This window comes from Balaenoptera musculus, chromosome X (assembly GCF_009873245.2).
Source record: "Balaenoptera musculus isolate JJ_BM4_2016_0621 chromosome X, mBalMus1.pri.v3, whole genome shotgun sequence".
NCBI classification, from domain to species: domain Eukaryota; kingdom Metazoa; phylum Chordata; class Mammalia; order Artiodactyla; family Balaenopteridae; genus Balaenoptera; species Balaenoptera musculus.
In genome coordinates, this window is record NC_045806.1 from 103,508,931 (window position 1) to 103,521,173 (window position 12,243).

At 37.4% G+C, this 12,243-nt stretch overlaps 1 non-coding gene and 1 pseudogene across 1 annotated transcript; one reads left to right on the forward strand and one right to left on the reverse strand.

Moving 5' to 3' along the window:
- Positions 1-5,085: 5,085 nt before the first annotated feature.
- TRNAG-GCC lies at positions 5,086-5,158 on the reverse strand. The gene has a single exon. It is a non-coding gene; the product is annotated as a tRNA-Gly (tRNA).
- Positions 5,159-6,614: 1,456 nt separating this feature from the next.
- The window catches only part of LOC118888355, a 34,684-nt pseudogene continuing 29,055 nt past the window's right edge, over positions 6,615-12,243 (forward strand).

A 12,243-nucleotide genomic window follows, 5' to 3' on the forward strand; every position in this document is an offset into this window, starting at 1 on the left:
TACCCCTTGCAGTTGCAGTGTTTTTCCTTCTCTGATTTTGTGCACTTTCCAGTGTCTATAACAAGTTTTTTTAATCAATTTTTATAATTGTTACCTGCAATAAGATTCATTTGACCACTTCACTCCTTCACAATTACCAGAAGCCTCTGTTTTATATTTTTAAGTTATATCAATATTATTATAAGAGCTTCCTTGTCATGAAACCCACATATGAGAAAAGTTTCCAAATAAAAAGGAGAAGCTCCAACTCTACCACAATTTTTTTCTGTCAAATGTTCTTAATATGAATATCTTAGCCACTGTATTCCTCAGGATAGATAGAAGCATAATCAAGCTCATATGTACTGTCAAAAAAACTGACCTTTTGGGAGGTACCAGCTTTACTAAAATATAATTCACATACCACATAATTCACAATGCAAAGTAGTAACCACTGTACGATCACGGCCACATACCACATAATTCACACGTGTAAATTGTACTGTTCAATATTTTTAGTGTACACACAGAGTTTTGCAATCATTATAATAATCAATTTTAGGACTTTTTCATCACCCTCAAGAAGAAGTCCCTATACCCTTTAGCTATGACCCTTTTACCCCCTAGTCCCCACAGACCTAGGCAACCACAAATCTACTGCCTATTCTGGACATTTTGTATCAGTTGAATCATATAACGTATGTTCTTTCAAGACTAGATTCTTTCACTGAGCATAATGTTTTCAAAGTTCATCCATATTGTAGCTTCATTCCTTTTTATGGCCAAATAATATTCCATAGTATGGATATACCATATTTTGTTCATTCATTCATAATTTTTTAATTGGGTTGTGTGTCTTTTTTTATTATTGAACTGTAAGATTTCTTTATATAGTCCAGATACAAGTCCCTTATCAGATATGTGATTCACAAATATTTTCTTCCATTCTTTTTTTTTAAATTTATTTATTTTATTTGTTTTTGGCCGTGTTGTGTCTTCATTGCCGCGCATAGGCTTTCTCTAGTTGCGGCGAGCGGGGGCTACTCTTCATTGCAGTACGCAGGCTTCTCATTGCAGTGGCTTCTCTTGTTGTGGAGCACGGGCTCTAGGTGCACGGGCTCAGTAGTTGTGGCCCACGGGCTTAGTTGCTCCGCGGCATGTGGGATCTTCCCAGACCAGGGGTTGAACCTGTGTTCCCTGCATTGGCAGACGGATTCTTAACCACTGTGCCACCAGGGAAGTCCCTTTCTTCCATTCTTGTGGGTGTCTTTTCGCTGTTTTGATAGTATCCTTTGAAGCATAAAAGCTTTTACTTTTTATCAAGTACAACTTATCTATTTTTTTCCTTTTTTGCTAATGCATGTGGTGTGGTATCTAAGAAACCAGTGACAAATCCAAGATCACGAAGATTTACTCCTATGTTTTCTTCTAAGAGTTTTATAGTTTTAGCTGTTACGTTTAGGTCTTTGATCCATTTCAAATTAATTCTTGTATGTCGGGTGCGGCAGGGGTCCGACTTCATTCTTTTGCATGTTGATATTCAGTTGTCCCACACCATTTGCTGAAGAGACTATTTTTCCCTCATTGAGTTGTTTTGGTATTCTTGTTGAAAATCAACGGACTGTAAATGTGAGGGTTTATCTCTGGATTCTCAGTTCCATTCCATTTATCTATCTGTTTATCCTTATGCCAGTGCCTTACTGTCTTGATTATTTTTGCATTGTCAACAGTTTTGAAATCAGAAAGTGTGAGGCCTCCAACTTTGTTCTTCTTTTTCAACATTATTTTAGCTATTCTGGATCCCTTGAACTTCCATATGAGTTTTAGGACTACCTTGTCAATTTCTACAAAGAAGCCAGCTGGAATTCTGATACAGATTGGATTGAACCTATAGATCAGTTGGGGAAGTACTGCCATCTTAATGACAGTTAAGTCCTCCAGTCCATGGATATAAGATGTCTTTCTATTTATTTACACTTGGTTTAATTTCTTTCAATAATGTTTTGTAGTCTTAAGAATATAAAGTTTGCATCCCTTTTGTTAAATTTATTCCTACATATTTTAATCTTTTTATGCTATTATAAATGAAACTGTTTTCCTAATTTCATTTTCAGTTTGCTCATTGCTGTTGTATAGAAATACAATTGATTTTTGCATATTAATTCTGTATCCTCCAACTTTGCCACACTTGTTTATTAGTTCTAATAGCTTTTAGTGGATTCCTTAGGATTTTCTATATACTAAACCATGTCATCTGCAAATTAGATAGTTTTACTCCTTCCTTTATAATTTAAATGCCTTTAATTTCATTGTCTTGTCTATTTGCCCTGGCTAGAACTCCAGTAAAATGTTGAATAGAAGTAGTGAGAGTAAACATTCTCGTCTTTTTCCTCACCTCAGGGGGGAAATCTCAGTGGCGTACAACCTTTATTTTTTGCTCATGTTACATGTAAGCTATGGGCTATTGGAGGGTCATTGCAACTGTGCTCAGTTCTTCTTAGCTTTACTTTGTAGACATAGATGTCTTCTCATTCTAGGACCCAACCTGAGGCCTTACCTGGACTATACTATTCTCTTGGCAGAGGGCAAAAACAAGAGGCTGAGCCAAACCACATAATCACCTTAAACCTCTACTTGGATGTGACATGTGTCATATCCATTCACACTCTATTGCCAAAGCATGTCAGTGGAACTCAAAGTCAAACCTATACTCCTCCCACAAGAGGCATGGCAAGTCACCTGGCAAAGGGTAAGGATACACAGTCCTCTTACAGGAAAGGTGGGGAGTAAATAACTGTGAACAGTAATATCATCTACCCTATTGAGTCTATATTTAATTTTCATCATCTCTAAGAATTACGAAAATGATTAACTAAGCAATAAGTTCAATTAATATCTTGACACAAAAACACAATGAGGCCAGCTATTTTTTGTGACCAAGACCATTCTTTAGAAATTGTCCAAGGTCACAGAGAATACTATATAGGAAAAGTTATCTAAAACTTCAAAATAAGGAAAAATGATGATTGCATGACCTGTTAAATATCATGGCAGCACATTTTCTAATAAGCCTTTTAGTCACCTGACTCTCTCAAGGTTTGTAACTTAAACTATCTACAACTGATTAGAGTCCAGAGAATTTTAGTCTTATAAAGTTAGAGGTTAACTTGCAGAAAACTTCTAAGAAGTGATTCACTTTTTGGAGGCTGCTTGGTTCAGTGAAAAAACTCAAATTTTTCAGTTTATTGCACTATAAAACATTAGCCAATTTTGAATCTAACTTATTTTATTTTGGCATTGTTTTCCCAACTGACTAGATGAATCCCTGTTTTTCAAATGTTCTTTGAACAAGTATTCTTGTATATCAGCTGATTCTCTCATTACTTGGCTGGAACAAAACATTGACATGTGCTACCAAACTACTTTGTCTGAGACTTGTGCTTTTATAGATATCACCTAGGCCAAGCAATTTCCCCTGAGCCTCTCTCCTTCCAACCTCTCACCTATCTTCTGTGCTCCCACAGCACCCTGTACTTTTCCGATCAAAGCACTATTCACATTGCATAGGAATTGCCTATTGATTTATCTTCCTCCCTTCCCAGACTGTGAGCACCTTGGCATAGATCTTGCCTTGCTCAGATCCCCAGGGCCAAGTACAGTGTCTCCCACATCCCATAGCATCAATCAACATTTGTAGAATGAATGATTGGTCTGTGATTGTAGCAAGTTGATGACAAATAATTAAAATGAATGAATGAAGCAAGAAAAATTGGTCTTCATAATTCCAAAAGACACATGCACCCCAGTGTTCATTGCAGCACTATTTACAATAGCCAGGTCATGGAAGCAACCTAAATCCCCGACAGATGAATGGATAAAGAAGATGTGGTACATATATACAATGGAATATTACTCAGCCATAAAAAGGAACAAAACTGGGTCATTTGTAGAGACGTGGATGGACCTAGAGACTGTCATACAGAATGAAGTTAAGTCAGAAAAAGAAAAACAAATATCATATATTAACTCATATATGTGGAACCTAGAAAAATGGTACAGATGAACTGGTTTGCAGGGTAGAAATAGAGACACAGATCTAGAGAACAAACGTATGGACACCAAGGGGGGAAAGCGGCGGTGGGGGGTGTGTGTGTGTGATGAATTGCGAGATGATTGGGATTGACACGTATACACTGATGTGTATAAAATAGATAACTAATAAGAACCTGCTGTATAAAAAATAAATAAATAAAATAAAATTCAAATCAAAAAACAAAAAGAAAAATTGGTCTTTAGAATTCAGGGGAAGACATCACAATAGACATAATAGCTATGGGAGAAAATTAAAGAGAGAAAATATAGCTGGTCCTCATTTTCAGAAAGGCCAATGTATGAAATTCAAATTTAGGATACAAGAGTACACATTCATTTTCCTAAAGCTTCTTTGTTTCATTAAATAATTCACTACAGTTCCCTGAAACAACAGGATCTCCTTCTGTGTTTAAGTACCTCTTATTAATTATCTGACTGAGTTAGCTTTAGAATCTGTTGACAAATGCAGATCAGAAGTGAAAATGTGAGTCAATGAGAAAATTATTTGATTTATGCATGTGTTTGCTCTAGAGCACTTTACAGGAACATATTTATTGTGTAAAGTGAACCAGGAGTACCCAGGATAACGAAAAAGTTTAGTTTACAGGCCAGTAGCTCTCTACCTCTAAAGGCCTTTGGATAAAAAAAAAGAGGGGGTGAATGAATGTGCTTTTATGCTTCATTTTAGCACCTTTAATGTTTGCCATCTTACTTTACTATCTCCCTGGTGAAGCCCTCCCTCCCCTTCTAAAACAAAGTATCCTCCCATTCTTCCTCAAAAGAGGACATATTGTTAATAATGCTAACATTTAACTAAGCTACACTAATTAGAATTTTAATGGAAATTTGTTTATCACTTCAATTTTTTAATATTTATTTATTTTGGCTGTGCCAGGTCTTAGTTGTGGCATGCAGGGTCTTTTAGCTGCGGCATGTGGGCTTCTTAGTTGTGGCATGCGGGCTTCTTAGTTGTGGCATGTGGAATCTTAGTTGCGGCACGCATGCGGGATCTAGTTCCCTGACCAGGGATCGAACCTGGGCCCCCTGCATTGGCAGCACAGAGTCTTACCCACTGGACCACCAGGAAAGTCCCTATCACTTTAAGTTTAGCATGTGTCTCTGTTAAGCCATTCAGTATGTTCTCCAAATGCGGTAGGTAAGTGAAAGTTTTGTTAACTGAACTGTGGTTTTAAAATGTCCTAAGGAAGCTTTCTGACTAAATATAAAAGCAAATCACTTATTTCATACCTCAGCAACTTTAATGATTCACCAAGGCAGAGAATGCATGTTGGACATATATTTCTTACTTTGAGAAAGAGTTTACACTCTATTTGGACTGGTAGGCAGTCAGAATTTCCCTGGACATATCCCACAGGGAACAGTGAGATGTGACTCCTGAAAAATTCCTAATGACTTCATCTCTCAACATACTAGCTCTAAAATGACTGGGAGTATGACTGCATGAAAAGTCCCTCTGGCTTATATCTTCTATCACCCATAATGTTCTTTCTTCAAAGGTTAGCCTATTCTTGTTCCTAGGACATTAGACATCTACCTTTTATGTCTGCCAACAGAAATGAACAATTAAAGAGACCCTGGGAAAATGTGCCATGTAAATTGCCTCCATGGGTATTATTTCAATTATAAAGAGAAAAAGATGTGTTTGAAAAAATTTGCACTCCAATATTTTTTTTTAAGTTGCTCTAAACTAAACTAATATCCTTCCCAAAATAATGGCCACTTCCACCAAAATAAAAATAACCAGAAAGAGAATTTTCTTTAGCCAACTCATTGTCTGTCAAAAATAATTATATCAACCTTGAAAAGAAAAAACACTGCTATTTATTAAGAGGTATAGAAAAGGAGTGGCACCCACTGTTATATAGAGACCAATCTAGAAATTCATTTACTCAGGCTCCCTGGTGAAAAAAAGCATGGATGAATTAGCCTACCAGTCATCTCTAATTTATCAATGGGTTGCGCTCCAAAATTTATCTGTAAGTCAACAGTTTGAAACTCAGAACATATTTTCTCATAAGAACAAAGGGTAGTTAGGGTCTCAGACCAGCTCACGAAAGCCTACAGATTGTAAATCTACCTCAACCATGGAACTGCTGGTATCAGTCTGCAGGCTGGATCCTGATAACAATAGGCCACCGTACAGGAGGGAAGAATAAAAGGATCTCCTTTTCCCTTCCTGTTGCAGAGCAAATTAAAGAAAACTTAGGTATAATACCATCTGTTCCCCTAATAATCCTGCCCAATGTCTTTAACCTCTCTTAAACCCCTCAAGGCTAACACAACCCCTAGTTTCATGCTTGTTGAGGTAGAGGACAGCAGGCTGAGCATCAGATAGTAGGGACTCAGCTATGATTTCTTGTATGTGAGATATGGACACCAACTCTAGAAAAACTGGGATACAGAGAAAGGACTCTGTTCATGGATGCTGGGTCCATAGGTGGGACTAGCCATAAGGGGCAAGATGGCTAGTCAACTATTGCAAGAATCAAAAAGTTAAATATCAGTTGTGACATAACCCTACAATGAAACTGGAGGAAACAAGCAAATACAAAACCCAGAAGCTTAACTTCACAAATCAGCCCAAGGTAAAACCACCAAGTGGGCCAGGTCCTTTTTGGCAACTTTCCCACCTCTCCTTTCACCTTCAAGTAGCCATCTGAGTTGCCTACTGTGGCACTCTCCCAAGATCAGGCCACGTCCCTTTCTCTGACTTTTGCCTAGGTAGAATCTCTCAGTGCTTTCCTAGGGAATATGGGAGCATGATGCGCTACCACCGGAAATCATTTGTGCTTCAGTGCTAGTGAGAGAGTTGATTGCCTCCTCCCACAATGCCTTAGCTTAATGAATATGCACAACTCCAGAAGTGCTTGTAAAGTGCTTAACTGTGAGAATTTCATACACCACAGCTATCCAGTAAGGTGGATATTTTGGAACCAGGGCCTTTCAGTGTCCACTTAAACTATACCTATAGACAACTACCTACCTCACCCATATATGTACATACCAGGCCTAGAACCAAAAACCTCTGGAGAGTTGATATCCCCAGGAAATCTCCATCCTCTGATTTTAAAAACAACCATTTATTGAGCTCTATATAAATATGGGCCAAGCACCACTGTATAAATTATCTCACTTAATCCTTAGGACTACCTTATGAAATGGTTGTCATTATTAGCCTCACTTTACCAATAAGGAAAAAGAGGCACAATCCATCTAAAAAAAAAGGCAGGGAAAAAGTAAAAAAGGAAGAGACAACGGGACAAATAGAAGACAAATAGCAAGATGTCAGATTTAAATTTAGCCATTCAATAACGACATTAAATGTATTGTCTAGACACCCCAATTAAAAGGCAGAGATTGTAAAATTGGATTTAAAAACAAGAAAATCCATTTTAAATATAAAGGAAAAGGATGGGAAAAATATACCATGCAAATGCAATCAAAAGAAAGCTTGAGAAGCTATATTAATATTAAAGTAGATTTTAGAATGAGGAATAGTATCAGGGGTAAAGAATACTTCGTTTTGATAAAGGGGTCAATTCACCAAGAATATATAATCCTAAATGAGCATGCACCTAATCACAAAGGTTCAAAATACTTGAAGCAAAAACTGACAAACTAAAAGAAGAAATAATTATCACAATTAAATTTGTAAATTTCAAAACACCTCTCTCAGTAATCGACAGACCAAGCAGACAGAAAATCAGCAAGGATACAGAAGATTTGGAACGCCACCAACCAACCTGACCTAATTGGCATTTATAGAACACTGCGTCCGACTAAAACAGAATACACATTCTTTTCAAGTGCATGTGGAATATTCACCATGGTAGGCCAGCTGCTGTGTCATAAAACAAGTCTCAGTAAATTTAAGAGGATTTAAATAATTCAAAGTAAGTTCTTTGACCACAGCACAACTAAACTATATATCAATAACAGAAGGATATCTGGAAATACTGCAAATATTTGGAAATTAAGCAACAAACTTCTAAATACCACATGGGTCAAAGAATAAATCACAAGGGAAGTTGGAAAATATTTTGAGCTGAATGAAAATGAAAATACCACACAGCAAATTTGTGAGATGCAGCTAGAGCAGGGGTTAGAGAGAAATTTATAGCATTGAATTATTAAATGTTTATATGACCCCCCACTCACCAACAGAATATTATGCAAGGAAAAGTAAAGAACACAGGACAAAACCCAGCTCTGAATGCAACTCCAATCATAGAAAAGTGAACCACTGCAGATAAGAGTCAAAGGAGAAGGTTTAAGTGGTATCAAATGTAGGTCTGAACTCCAAACTGCTTACCTTGGTAGTAGATGCTTGCTGACGATTCACATCTAGGCTAATAAGAGGTTAGATCCAGCAAGGTCAGTGAAGGTAGGCTGGAGAAGGCAGGGGAGTCAGAGTGAACAAGAGCAGCATGTGCTAGCAGAGTTGAACTCTGATCCCAGGACAGAGGCTGTTACTCTTTATTTTAAAATATTTCTTGCTAAGGATGGGTTTTCCCTGAGGCCTAATACACTTATCTCCCCCAGAAATAGCCTCTGGATGGGTTCTGTCCCTAATTGAGGGAAGATTAAAGTTGCTGGGATTGTAAGCTCTTTAAACTCTGTTAATTCCCAGATATCATCCCCATATTATAATCACCTGAGGGACTGTTTTTAAAAACTACTCCAGGCCTGCATCCCCAAGAGAATCTGATTCAGTATATTTGGAGTGGGGGGTGGAGCCTAATGTTTTTGATTAATTCTGATTCTGATGATTCCCAGTTTGCATACTGGCATAAATATTACCACTAATAACAATTGCTAACAGTTACTGAGTACCTGCCATGTACTAGGTCCTCTTTACACGCTTTGCATGTATTGTGAGATTTAATTCATGAACAAAAGGGCATTGTGAAGACCAGGTGAGGAAGTGTAAGTGGAGCTCACCCCACTCAGAGGAAACAGACAAGGAAAATCATCTTGACCTCGAGGCAGTAACTTTTCAATGATCTGTAAATATACAAAAAATATGATTAACACGGATTAAGGTGATAGAAGGATTGGTGACGTCAGGCTTAGTCATGAAAAAAGACTGAAAAAGTCTTGAGGCAACATGGAATAGTATACAGAGGTATGATCCAATCCTGAGCTAGTATGATAACAGGTTGGCTTCAAGGATTCTGCGCTCTACCAAAATTGGTCTGAATTCTCAACCTGTTCAACATTCTCTCTCCTCCAGTGCCAAATTAGGATTAAACCAGATCCAAAAAGACCTACACCCTCTAGATCTGAGTAGAAATAGGTTGGCTTCCTGAACATCTAAATCCTTCATGAAGTCTTCCCAGATCAACCTGTTGAGAACAAAACTTCCCAAATCACACATAGTCTGAGGTCATTCTTACTCTGAGTACTCACCATCATCTTAAAATGTAACTGGACCTCAGATGGCATGTGGTATGAATACCTTACTCATTTTACATCTCATTTCTTGCTTGTATATCTTGTAAGCATGATCTTTTGTCTGTATTATTGATGTCTTGGATCAGTTGTCCTGGAAAGCACAAAAGGTTGCCTGCATAATAGTACCTGGCAGTGGTATACCTAATTACAATTCATAAATGTTCTTTGATGATAATATATGTAACCCTAGAAGATACACACTGCATTGAAATAAGGATCCTGAAAGCCTTGAATATAGTACAATAATACCATTCTGGTTAAAATTTTGTGAGGACAGGGGAATAGCTCTTTATCAGTCTGATACTCAAGTCCAAGGACATCTGTCATCTGACAAAAACCAGACATTGTCTAAGTTAGAGTTTAAGTACCAGATCATTTTCTAGCTCCTATCCCTGAAAGGAAGGCTATTTCCCATTTGCAATGATGCATTTCTCAAGTTTATGTGCTCTGTGCTCAATCAAAACCTTCTCCTTTCCTTCTTCCTCCATTATACACCTCCATTTAACACCACATCAAAGGAATTAAGCTTTGTTAGCCTGACCCATGTAGAAATGGTCATTACAGCTTAAAACAGAACCTAAGAATCAGAAACAAAGAGCAATTCTTCTTACATTAATGTGTATCTTCTCAGGTTGCCACACACTTCCTTTAGTCACTATTTCCAATACCTCTCCTATTGTTATTCTCAATTATCACGTCAATTTGTGTTTATAAGTACAATAAAATCTGTATTCAATTAGCATGAATTAGCATCTTTTAAAGAAGTCGTCCTTTTATTCTCAACTTTACACCAAATAAAATCTCTTTGGCCCTGACAGGATACCTAGAAATGTTATTAAAAATTTCAATTAAAAAAATTAAACATTTAAACTTGCTTCTGATAAGTAATGATAGAATATATTATGTGATAAGATAGAATATTATAATATTGTAATATTATAAGCTTCATTCTACCTAAGAGGCAACCTTTAGAGATCAGTATCCACAAAAATGTAAAAAAAAAAAAAAATCAAAGGCCAGGCACAGCTTTTAAACTAACGAGATCTTATGTTGCTGGGATCATGGAAACCAAACAATGATCACATGAGTTTTCTGATCTTTACAAACATGCTTATAAAAAGTAAGGCCATCATAAATCCCAGTTTAAGAACCTGGTCCCAAATATTCAAAAATGTTTTCCTGGACTAAACCAAAGCATCAGAGACCTGGGTGCCTGAGATACATATTTTGGTGTCATTGTAGAGATATCCTTAACTTGAATGAGCTGAGGTGTTGGCCATCAGCTAACATTCAGGGCCATTACAAGATATTGATACATCCCTTTGTTTTATTTACTGAAAAGACAGGACCACTTCTTCATGAGAATGCAAAGGAGAAGTTTCTTTAGGCTTCACTGCCAGAAAATGTTATTCTCCATCACGACTGGCTTTTTATTTACGGACAGTGTAATTCCTGTAACTGACCACATTACCTTCTCTGTGTGGCCTGACAGGTTTTCAGAGCCAATTCATGACTAAAGTGTACACAACATTTGGGGGTATTGGCCTCACTTGGGGTATTAGTTTCACTCAGAAATCAAATTTTCTTGTTTACTTTTTTTTTCTTTAACATTTTGAAGAGTGTGGCCCATGTATATTTTTATATTTTTTAACATCATTATTGCAGTATAATTGCTTTACAACGGTGTGTTAGCTTCTGATTTATAACAAAGTGAATCAGATATACATATTCATATATCCCCATATCTCCTCCCTCTTGCGTCTCCCTCCCACCCTCCCTATCCCACCCCTCTGGTGGTCATAAAGCACCGAGCTGATATCCCTGTGCTATGCGGCTGCTTCCCACTAGCTATCTATTTTACGTTTGGTAGTGTATATATGTCCATGCCACTCTCTCACTTCGTCCCGGCTTACCCTTCCCCCTCCCCGTGTCCACAAGTCCATTCTCTATGTCTGCATCTTTATTCCTGTCCTGCCCCTAGGTTCTTCAGACGATTTTTTTTTTTAGATTCCATATATATGTGTTACCATACAGTATTTGTTTTTCTCTTTCTGACTTACTTCACTGTGTATGACAGACTCTAGGTCCATCCACCTCACTACAAATAAATCAATTTCATTTCTTTTTATGGCTGAGTAATATTCCATTGTATGTATGTGCGACATCTTCTTTATCCATTCCTCTGTTGATGGACACTTAGGTTGCTTCCATGTCCTTGCTATTGTAAATAGAGCTGCAATGAACATTGTGGTACATGACTCTTTTTGAATTATGGTTTTCTCAGGGTATATGCCCATTAGTGGGATTGCTGGGTCGTATGGTAGTACTATTTTTAGTATTTTAAGGAAACTCCATACTGTTCTCCATAGTGGCTGTATCAATTTACATTCCCACCAACAGTGCAAGAGGGTTCCCTTTTCTCCACACCCTCTCCAGCATTTACTGTTTGTAGACTGTTTGATAATGGCCATTCTGACTGGTGTGAGGTGATACCTCATTGTAGTTTTGATTTGCATTTCTCTAATGATTAGTGATGTTGAGCATCCTTTCATGTGTTTCTTGGCAATCTGTCTATCTTCTTTGGAGAATTGTCTGTTTAGGTCTTCTGCCCATTTTTGGATTGGGTTGTTTGTTTTTTTGATATTGAGCTGCATGAGCTGCTTGTAAATTTTGGAGATTAATCCTTTGTCAGTTGCT